Source organism: Macaca mulatta, chromosome 11 (genome assembly GCF_049350105.2).
Source record: "Macaca mulatta isolate MMU2019108-1 chromosome 11, T2T-MMU8v2.0, whole genome shotgun sequence".
In the NCBI taxonomy this organism is placed as follows: domain Eukaryota; kingdom Metazoa; phylum Chordata; class Mammalia; order Primates; family Cercopithecidae; genus Macaca; species Macaca mulatta.
In genome coordinates, this window is record NC_133416.1 from 50,301,436 (window position 1) to 50,312,956 (window position 11,521).

Consider the following 11,521-nt stretch of genomic DNA (forward strand, 5'->3'; position numbering starts at 1 on the left):
CTGCCACCACACTTGGCTAATTTTTGCATTTTTAGTAGAGACGGGGTTTCACCATGTTAGCCAGGATGGTCTCGATCTCCTGACCTCGTGATCCGCCCGCCTAGGCTTCCCAAAGTGCTGGGATTACAGGTGTGAGCCACCATGCCCGGCCTCAAGTTACATATTCTTAAAGGTCTTTTCTGTCAATGTGGAAGCGCCAGGGAATAAAAATGTACTGAAAGTCTCATGTTAGTGAAGAAAGGCAGAGCTAGGAACAAGAATGCCTTGGTGTGGTGGGCCATGGGTCAGCATTTTCTTTTTGTAGAATGGTGGAGAAACATGTGTTGATTACAGCATCAGAACAAGGAAGGTTGCTCCTGGGAAGCTGCTCTTCACTGCAGGCATGTGGCCAGGTTCTGCAGAGCAGGCAGGTCAGGGAGGGGGCTTCCCTTTTTGCGAATGGGAAATGAAATTTCTCAAACCCGGTCAAAGCTTCTTTCTCTGTCGGAGGTATCATCCACAGTGGTAGAGAACCTAAATGTGCAAGTGCCTTTATGAGCTGCCTCTGGTAAAATACAACAATGTAAAAATATTGTGACCTAAAAAAACTGTCTGAATTTGCACTGTTGGGCAAAGTTGTAGACATTGCTGACATTTCTTGATGTCAACTTAATTGTACTTTCTAGCATTCTTTCTTCATTGCTTTTGACTAGACTGACATATACTCATAATTACAGTATTCTTAATAATTACATCTATGTCCAAATGTCTTTAAGAAACCAGAACATACAACTAAGACTACTTGAGAAAAAAGCTTTTAAATGATTATAATGCTCTTGAAAATGAATAGTTAGAAGCAAGTTTTGGGTAAAATCTTAAGAGCCATATTTGTTTCTGTTTTCCATTTCATTTCCCTTCTCTGTTGAACAGGATGCTCTCTGAGCTAGCATATGCTCAATGCTTGTGTAGTATTTAGGTTATCTTTGGAAAAGGTTGGAATTTCCTTTTCACTACATAGTTAGCATACTTACTGGGACACAGCAAACTTAGATACAACTCCAGTGTTATTGAAAAGGGAAATAAAAATTTGAAAATTGTAGAAAACACTGTAATTTGCACACATTGTTTAATATGTCCATTTTAGCATGGTATACTAAATTTAGCAGAAAGGAGGAAATTCATTAATAAGAAAGTTACTTGAACTGGAAATAATGGTATAACTTATGACCCTCTGGGAGAAGAAAGCTAAATAGAATCAGTTGAATCTGTGACAGACTCAAAGTTGAGGATACTTGAAAAGGACAAAAAAATGCAAAGTATGTTAGAGAAAAGTCATACTAATTGATGGGAGTCCAGTGACCAGTGCCCAATATCTACCGAAAATTGGAAGAGGTTAGGAGAAGACAAATCATTCCAGTAATAGCAATCATCAAATACTTTAATATGTGTAGTTGAGAGATTACATTCTCCTCCCTATAGCCTGGTTGAGAATTGACAGGTTTTTTAAACTTTTAAGTTCAGGGGTACATGCGCAGGTTTGTTACATAGGTAAACTTGTATCATGGGGGTTTGTTGTACACATTACTTAATCACCCATATATTAAGCCTAGTAGCCATTAGTTATTTTTCTTGATCCTCTCCTTCCTTTCACCCTCTGCCCTCCAATAAGCCTCAGTATCTGTTGTTCTCCTCTAAGTGTCCATGTGTTCTCCTCATTTAGCTCCCATTTATAAATGAGAACATGCAGTATTTGGTTTTCTGTTCTTGTGTTAGTTTGCTAAGGATGATGGCCTCCAGCTCCATTCACGTTCCTGCAAAGGACATCTCATTCTTTTTATGGCTGCATAGTATTCCGTGGTATATATGTACCACATTTTCTTTATCCAGTCTACCACTGATGAGCATTTAGGTTTATTCCATGTCTTTGCTATTGGGAATAGCACTGCGATGAACATGCAACTGCATGTGTCTTTACAATCGAATACTTTATATTTCTTGGGGTATATATCCAGTAATGGGTTTGCTGGGTCAAATGGTATTTCTGTTTCTAGGTCTGAGGAATTCCCACACTGTCTTCCACAATGATTGAACTGATTTCCACTCCCATCAACAATGTATAAGCATTCCTTTTTCTTTGCAACCTTGCCAGCATATGTTATTTTTTGACTTTTTAGTAATAACATTCTGACTGGTGTGAAATGGTATCTCATTGTGGTTTTGATTTGCATTTACCTAATGATCAGTGATGTTGAGCTTTTTTTAATATGAGTTTTGGCCACATATGTCTTCTTTTGAAAAGTGTCTGTCCATGTCTTTTGCCCACTTTTTAATGGAGTTGCTTGTTTTCTTCTTGTAAATTTGTTTAAGTTGCTTAGAGATGCTGGATATTAGACCTTTGTCAGATCCATAGTTTGCAAAAATTTGCTCACATTCTTCAAGTTGTCTGTTTACTCTGTTGATAGTTTCCTTTGGTGTGCAGGGGCTCTTTAGTTTAATTAGATCCCATTTGTCAATTTTTTGCTTTCGTTGTAATTGCTTTTAGCCTCTTTGTCATGAAATCATTGCCTGTTCCTATGTTCAGAATGGTATCGCCTAGTTTGTCTTACAGGGTTTTCACAGTTTTGGGTCTTTCATTTAAGTTTTTAATTCATCTTGAATTAAGTTTCGTGTATGGTGTAAGGAAGAGGTCCAGTTTCAAGCTTCTGCATATGGCTAGCCATATCACAGCACCATTTATTAAATAGGGGAATCATTTCCCCATTGCTTGTTTTTGTCAGGTTTGTTGAAGGTCAGATAGTCGTAGGTGTATGGGCTTATTTCTTGGTTTTCTATTGTGTAACATTGTTCTATGTGTCTGGTTTTGTACCACTACCATGCTGTTTTGGTTACTGTAGCCCTGTAGTATACTTTAAAGTATGGTAGTGTGATGCCTCCAGCTGTGTTCTTTTTGCTTAAGATTGTCTTGGTTGTTTGAGCTCTTTTTCAGTGCCATATGAATTTTAAAATGATTTTTCTAATTCTGTAAGGAATGTCAGTGATAGTTTGATAGGAATATCTTTCAGTCTGTAAATTTATTTGGGCAGTATGACAATTTTAATAATATTGAGTCTTCCGATCCATGAGCATGGGATGGTTTTCCATTTGTTTGTGTCATCTCTGATTTCTTTTAAGCAGTTGTTTATAGTTCTCCCTGTAAAGATCTTTCACCTCCCTAGTTAACTATGATCCTGATTTGGTTCTCAGCTTGACTGCTGTTGGTGTATAGGAATATTAATGATTTTTCCACATTGATTTCATATCCTGAGACTTTGCTGAAGTTGTTTATCAGCTTAAGGAGTTTTTGGCTGAGACTACAGGGTTTTCTAGATATAGGATCATGTGATCTGCACACAGGGATGGTTTAGCTTCCTCTCTTCCTATTTGGATGCCCTTCATTTCTTTCTCTTGCCTGATTGCCCTGGCCAGGACTTCCAATACTTTGTTGAATAGAAGGGGTAAGAGAGGGCATCTTTGTCTTGTGTCAGTTTTCAAGAAGAATGCTTCTAGCTTTTGCTCATTCAGTAGAATGTTGGCTATGGGTTTGTCATAGATGGCTTTTTTTATTTTGAGGTATATTCCGTCAAAACCTAGTTTATAGAGAGTCTTTAACATTAAATGCTGTTAAATTTTATTGAAAATATTTCCTCCCTCTCTTGAGATAATAATGTGCTTTTTGGCTTTAGTTCTGTTTATGTGATGAATCACATTGATTGATTTGCATGTGTTGAACCAACCTTGTATTCCAGAGATGAAGCCTACTTGATCATAGTGGATAAACTTTTTTGATGCGCTTCTGGATTTAGTTTGCCAGTATTTTGTTGAGGATTTTTACATTGATGTTCATCAAGGATATTGGCCTGAAGTTTTCTTTGTGTTATTGTTGTTATGTCTCTGCCAGGTTTTGGTATCAGGATGATGCTGACTTCATAGAATGAGTTGAGGAGGAGTCGCTTCTCTTCAATTTCTTTGAATAGTTTCAGCAGGAATGGTACCAGATCTTCTTTGTACATCTGGAAGAATTCAACTGTGAATCCATTTGGTCCTGGGATTTTTTTGATTGGTAGGCTATTTATTACTGACTCCCAGGCACTGGAGGGGCAAGGAAAGCAAAACCCTCCCACACAGACAAGCACCAGCAAAGCAATGTGTGGGAGTTGTCGGTGGCCCTGGGGAAGCTGCCATATGGGGAGGGGGTATGGAGGCTGTTGTGTGGCTGTAGGAGTTGCCATGCTGGAGCTCTCTGCTTATCAGGAACAGTCTGCCAGTGCAGAAGCTATGGTGCTGGCCCCCTGGGCACGCAAGACTGCCTGCCAGCAGGTGTGGCCATTCTGGGACCTGGGAGAAGCTATCAGACCAAAGGGTGCTCTAGTCAGATCAGCTTCATCTGATGGGCAACATTGCCGTGCAGAGTTCAGGTCTGAAAGTTCCCTTAGAGCTAACATCTCCTATGGGAACAAGTAGAGACTAGGGGGATGGCTGTCTCTGGCTGTGTTCTGCTATAGACACTCCCACACCAAACCCTCTGGGCTCCACATCAGCTGGTGTGCTGCCTCTATTACTTCTCTAAGCAGCTCTCCATGCCAATTCGAGTGCCCATGGTGGTCAAGGGGTCTCCTTCTACATGGGTTCTAGAGACCCATGTTGAGAGCGGGTTACTCTTTGCTACTTCAACTTACCTGTTTCCCAGAAGCCACTGGGGACCAGGAATAAGTCTCAGTGCATTGTAGCCCATGCAGGGTTCCTAGCTTTCTCCCCCTTCAGCCCAGCTTCTCTGTCTTCCCTTCATCCACTCTCAGTGCCTTCCCTCTAAAGATCTGTCAGAAGCGAGTCAGTCTTCTCAGTCCCTTGGTGAGAGCTGTTCCACTGCATCTAATTGGACACCTTGCCACCAAATCAAGAAGTGACAAATATTATGAAAACAACCAACAAAAGGAGAAAATTGAAAAGGGAAAAATGGAAAAAGATAAGGCTTGCTGAGATGAGACAGATTAAATTTGGGGTTCTGGACTGTGTAGCAAGAGCATACTTCAGACAACCTGAAACCTGAGTCTGCTGAGGAGTGCTGTGGGCTTTTAGGAAATCTATCTTTGTTTTGTTGAATACCTCAGTAAACACTCTGGAATGTGTGGGAATTATTTATATCAGTTGCTTCTGGTGAGTGGGCTGGTCTTCAAAACAGCCAAGGTGAGGGAGATGTAGATATAAAGCCTTTCATGAAAATGGCCGAAGGAGCATCTCACGTCTGGTGGCATCCTCACTCCTCGTTGGTGACATCCTTCACATTTTACATCCTCTTTTTCAAAAACACCATCACACCATTGTAACCAACATGATGAAGTTTAACTACTCATAGAAAGGGATAGCAGAACTAACTTCTAAATTAGCAAGGGGAAATTTTTTAAAAATATAAAAGTCAAATATGTAGTAATATAAAAAGGGCATAAAAAATATGTACTTGAAAAACTAGAAGTAACCAAGATGAACTCCCCTCTTAAAAGACACAGACTGGAAGATTACATTTTTAAAATCCACATTTTTTTTTTTAGGTGAAACATGCTAAAACTCTCATGATGAATAAATGAAAATAATGGAATGGCAAAAATCATATCAGCGAAGTTCTGCACAAAGCAGAATTCAGCAAATATGCTGTGGGGCAACCCCCAGTGAATTTGAATCATATCAGTTTTCTAAGGTGTCACAGCACACCCCTATACCAGTCCAAGCATGACTGATCTCTCCTTCGCCTGACAGAGAATAAGGAAAAAAGAATAAGGAAAGAATTAGAATAAGGAAAAACACATGGAGATCATTAGCTCACCTCAGAAAGTTTCTTCCTCTTTGGGATTTTAGTTATCCTGGTAATCCTTGCTTATATAGATGAATGAGTTGAGGAGGAGTAGCTCATCTTCAATTTCTTTGAACAGTTTCACCAGGAATGGTACCAGCTCTTCTTGATACGTCTGGTAGAATTCAGCTGTGAATCCATTTGGTCCTGGGCTTTTTTGTTTGTTTGTTTATTTATTTATTTATTTATTTTTTTGGTTGATAGACTTTGTGATGTCTTTTAAAAATAGGCTTGATTTTTTTTTTAATTTAGCTTTTCTAGGTCACAGTAGAAGTGCTGGTTTGCTGTGACCTCCTACATCCTCCTTGAAGTGGAAACCCCACTTATCTATTAATCTTTCTCATTTCATTTGTCTCCCTCTGCATCCATTCAGTTGCCAAGTCTCATGGACTGTTTCTGCCAAGTTGCTTGAATTTGGTTCCATCTTTTCTTATTCACAGCCACCACTTTGGTTAGTCATTGGATTATCTTCCTAGGATAACTACAGTGACATCTAATTTCCCCATCTCTAGTTTCTGTCCTGTACAACCAATGCTCTAGACAGTTCTGTAAACTAATCATTGGTAAGTGCAGCTCCAGTGATGTTGGTCTCCAGCTAAAACATTTCCATGGCTTTCTGACAAAGTATAATGTGAAATTTTGTTCCCAATTTAATGTCAAATTTTTGTCCCACGTTATCTCTTGTTTTGCGATTCATATTGCTTACACTTCATCCAAACAAGACTACTTAGTGCTCCCTTAACATATCCCATACATTGCCACTATTTGTCTTTTGTTCGTGTTGTTCTCTCTACTTGACAAATTGACAAGTATTTATTCATTTACCCCTAAATATCTGCTTACAGAATCCTACCCATGATTCAAGTCACTGTTTAAATGGTGCGTACATCTTCGTTTATGCTTCAACAGGATCTCATGACTTTGCCTGACTCTAAGTCTTTCTGGTATGTAGTTTTTAACTTGTCTTTTGGCACTTACTAAAAATTCTGTCCTACCTTGACTTGTCTATCTCCACTACTAAAGAATAAAATTTTGAAGTCAGGGACCTATTTGTACGATCTGGTAAAACATACACCTATTAAACTATTTTGGGCAGCAAAGAAGAATATTTGTGAAGGAACAAAACAATGAACCACATAATCTGTCTAATTGTACATAGATATTTTCTGATGTGGGAACCTATTCTCTCCCTTTTCTGCTTTGTTTCTCAGCGTATTTCTGCCATACTGGAAGTAGGAGATATTCATATTGCCTCTAATAAATGCTTGGAGCAAAGTAAACCTCTTGGTTGGCTGTCTGTTTTAGCTTTTTCACCTTCAAAGCCTTTGTATAGAGATGATTTGGAGCAAGTACAAAATATTGCTCCAAGCAGCATATTGTCTTAGTTTATAACTCATCTTAAAGTTTAAATATTCAGTATTTGTCCACAAAGTGCTTTCAGCACCTCAGAAGAATAACATAATTCAAATACAAAGTGCCATTATGTTGTTATCTTCAGCTCTCAGTTTATGAGGTCATATTTATTACTCATGTAGTGGAATACTTTACATTTCTACAAATCCTTCCCAGAAACAGTCCCACCCTAAACAAAACTGTTCAAAGTGAAGATTCTTAGTTTTAAAGTAAAAATAAATAAATGATAAAACTGGATAAAATGATCTGTTAAGGCCCATTTGGAACCAAAGAGCATCAATGAGAAACTTTATAAGTGAAGCAGAGAAACATTTATTTGTGCATCAGCTAAACTCTGTTGCCTGCAAAGTATCAACTGTCATGTTCTGCAAAACGCTGTGAGTCACACAGTTCCAACGAGCACTTTTCACTGTCTATCATCAGCCGATGTGGACTCCGAGTGTGGAGAAAACGAGCATAAGAGTCTCAAGCCTGAAATGATTAATAACATAGTTGAAAGAGATTATAAAAGAAAGATTCTTTCTTGTCATTGGATAATCTGTTATAAGCTATTTGGGTTGTATCTACGCTTAATAAAATAACTACTTAATTCAATAAACCTGGTTTAAAAATGTACAAGCTAATAAGTGTAAGTGATGTAAATAAATATAGTGCAAATAAATATCATAAATATAGTGATTTGCATAATTTTAAACCAAATGTTCCCTGTCTCTGAACTCCAGGAGCAGATTAAAAAGCCCCAGAGGAGGAGTGTAACAGAGGAGTAAGAGTGTAACTCCTAAAACCAGACCGCCTAGGGTCTGATCTCCAGCTCAACAATTAGCTATACAGCCTTGAGCAGGCTGATTGTAATTGCTCAAGGTATACCATTAGCCTGTATACCGCTAACCTTGATTGCAGTATCAGTTACTGGTTATATACATTTGTCAATACCCATGTAACTAAACACTTAAGATCTGTGCACTCAATTTTATATAAGCCACATGCAGTAAAACAGAGAAAAAATGTTTAAAAAATAGCATTCTTATATGAAGACAAAAAAAAAAAAAACAGTAGTTATCACGTATGTTTGTTGTAGGGATTAAATAAGATAATACATATAGCCCAGTGGCATTGCTGCCAGTTTAGTATGATCTACAAAAAGAAAAAGAAAAAAGAAAAAAGATAACACATATAAAGTACCCTACAATTTATAATTATTTGAGTAAGGGACCAAAATTTTGCAAGGTAAATATTACTATCCTTTTTGTTTATTTGTTTTAAATTAATGAGGAGGCCTGGAGCAGTGCTTCATGCCTGTAATCCTAGCACTTCTGGAGACTGAAGTGGGTGGATCACTTGAGCCCAGGAGGTCTAGGCTATGGTGAGTTGTAATGGTGCCACTGCACTCCAACCTGGGTGACAAAGTGAAACCCTCTCTCAAAATAATAATGATAATAGGGCTGGGTGGGATGGCTCATGCCTGTAATCCGAGAACTTTGGGAGACCAAGGCAGGTGGATCACTTGAGATCAGGAGTTTGAAACCAGCCTGGCCAATATGGTAAAACCCCGTCTCTACTAAAAATACAAAAATTAGCCAGGAGTGGTGGCACACGTCTGTAATCCCAGCTACTCTGGAGGCTGAGGCAGGAGAATTGCTTGAACCCGGGAGGCAGAGTTTGCAGGAGCCGAGATCATGCCACTGCACTGCAGCCTGGGCAACAGAGTGAGACTCCATCTCAAAAATAAACAAATAAATAAATAATAATAATAAATTAATTAAAGAGGACGCATAGTCTTAAAAATGTATACAGTCATCCTTCGGTATCCATGGGAGATTCATTCCAGGACCTCCTATGAATGCTAAAATCAACAGATACTCAAGTCCTTGACATAAAATTGTGTAGTATTTGCAACCTCCCATATACTTGAAATCACCTCTAGATTCCTTACAATGTCTAATACAATGTAAATGCTGTGTGAATAGTTGTTACACTGTATTGGTTAGGGAATAATGACAAGAAAAGTCTGTACATGCTTAATACAGATGCAATTTTTTTAAAAAATATTTTTGATCTGCCGTTGGTTGAATCCATGGATGTGAAGGGCTGATTGTACTAACTTGCCAAAGGTTTAAAGCTGAGCTTTAAATCCTGATCTGTTGAATGTCAAAGTTTTCTTCACTGAAATAGAAAATTACAATGTGGACCCTCTTTAGGAAGTTTGGCTGGATTGAATGAACAGTTTGGTATAAATCCTGTTCTTTTCCTGTAGTTTAACCATGGGAAAATTTCTCAAGTCATTCAAATGTTGTAGTAAAAATATTCTGAACACAGAAAATTCAAATTTGAAAGTTTACAATTGAAAATCTTAAACTGGATACAGCAAGGGAGGGATGAAAACATTATGGAAAACGAGAAATTCATTCTTGTTGTCTGTTAAACACCAAGGGAATATTTTGCTGTTTCAAATCTGTTTAGAACTGGTGCTTTTCAGATGGACAGCCTAATAAATGGTGGTAGAAAACAGATTAACTCTTTGCATGACTTTTTGGAGAAATATGTATCAACATGAAAAATACATAAACATAACATTAGGTACAAACCATGTTATTTATATAGTTTGAATAAAAAGAAAATCATTATAAACTATACAGTTTGTCTGTGTGAACCTATTTCCAAATGACACTTTGTAGGTTATGAAATATTCACCTAAAATTACCATTTGTATATAAAAGACTTATGAAAAAATTCCCAAATTTCTTCTAAATCACAGTTTAATTTAGTTCCACTTTTTAGCTCATCTCCATTTGCCATACAATGAAGGTGATCCTGAGAATTAAGTAGCACTTTATGTAATATATTCGGCTTTGATTCTATATTAGTATGATAAACTCCTTCATATCTTAAGAGTCATTCTCTTTGATTTTTGACATTCTGACATTTTAAAGAAATTATGTAAAGGGTTTGACTATTCTTTTGGAAAATCTCATTTAACAAACATCAGTAGCAGCATTTTTACGTAAAAAAAATCAATGTTTCTGTCATTTATTCTTTAAAATAATACTGGCTATCTGTTCAGAAAGAAAAAAAAAAACCCCTGTGCAAAGTGTGACTGGTATAGAAAGGCATCCTCAGAGAACTTTCAAATTAGCAAAGGGAAACAGAATTCATACTGAAATGACCATCGTAGATATTAATATTTAAGGATGTCATTTAATACAAGGGCAGTGGGCTCAAAGTAAGAAAAATATTCTGAAAAGGTAGCTTATTCTGAACACAGAAAGTTCAAACTAAAAGTTTATAATTAAAAACCATATATCTGATACAATGGTAATACAGAAGACTTAACAGAGAGTGATTCAATGAGAAAAACTAAAATGAGCAGAGAAACAAAAACACAAGAGAAGAGACCCAAAAATAGGAAAATAAGAAGAAGATTAATACCAACTGGTATAACTACAAATTTCAAGTAGTAGAGAAACAGGAGATAAACGTTAGAAAAGATGGTTCATGGCAGATTGAGAAGGTCTGAAATGCCAGAATAAAAAGTGTAGACTTTTATTCCACGGGTTGTGAAATGCTGGTTTTATCTTTATTCTAAGCAGTGGTTTCCAAAGTACGGTCTTAGGAATCCTGGGGTCCTCCAATGAGTCTCATGAGGGGTTTTATGAGGTTAAAACTGTTTTCCTAATACTACGACAGTAATAGCAGTTGTCACTCTCACTGCCCCAGAGTTTGCAGTGTAGTTTTCCAAGATGTGTGAAGTAATGTAACAATCCAGGTGTCTTCTCTTAAGCAAGACATTAAAGAGATTTATAAAAGCATAAACACATGCCATTTTTCTCAATAATCATGTTTTTGTTTTGAAAAATGTTTATTTTTCATAAAAATATATTATCTATATTAACATGTAATGGTGTATTATAGGTATTTGAAAATAAATTCATATTTTTAGAGGTTCTCAGTTTTTATTCCTCAACTAAATAAAAATATATAACCTACCTAAACAAAAGCTCTTTGCTGTCTTCGTTATTTTTAAGAGTTTAAAGTGATTCTGAGACCAAAATATGTGAGAACCCTAACAGTAATCTGGTCTTGATATAGACTCAATCATGACCTCTAGTGGATACATCCAGCCATTTTGTAAACTTGAGGACTTCTGATTCAGTCACCAAATTTAAGAGAAAAAAAAATCATTTGAAATCTCACTGTCATTTCTTCTTGAGAATTCATTCATGATCTTCTATCACAGGTACCAAATCT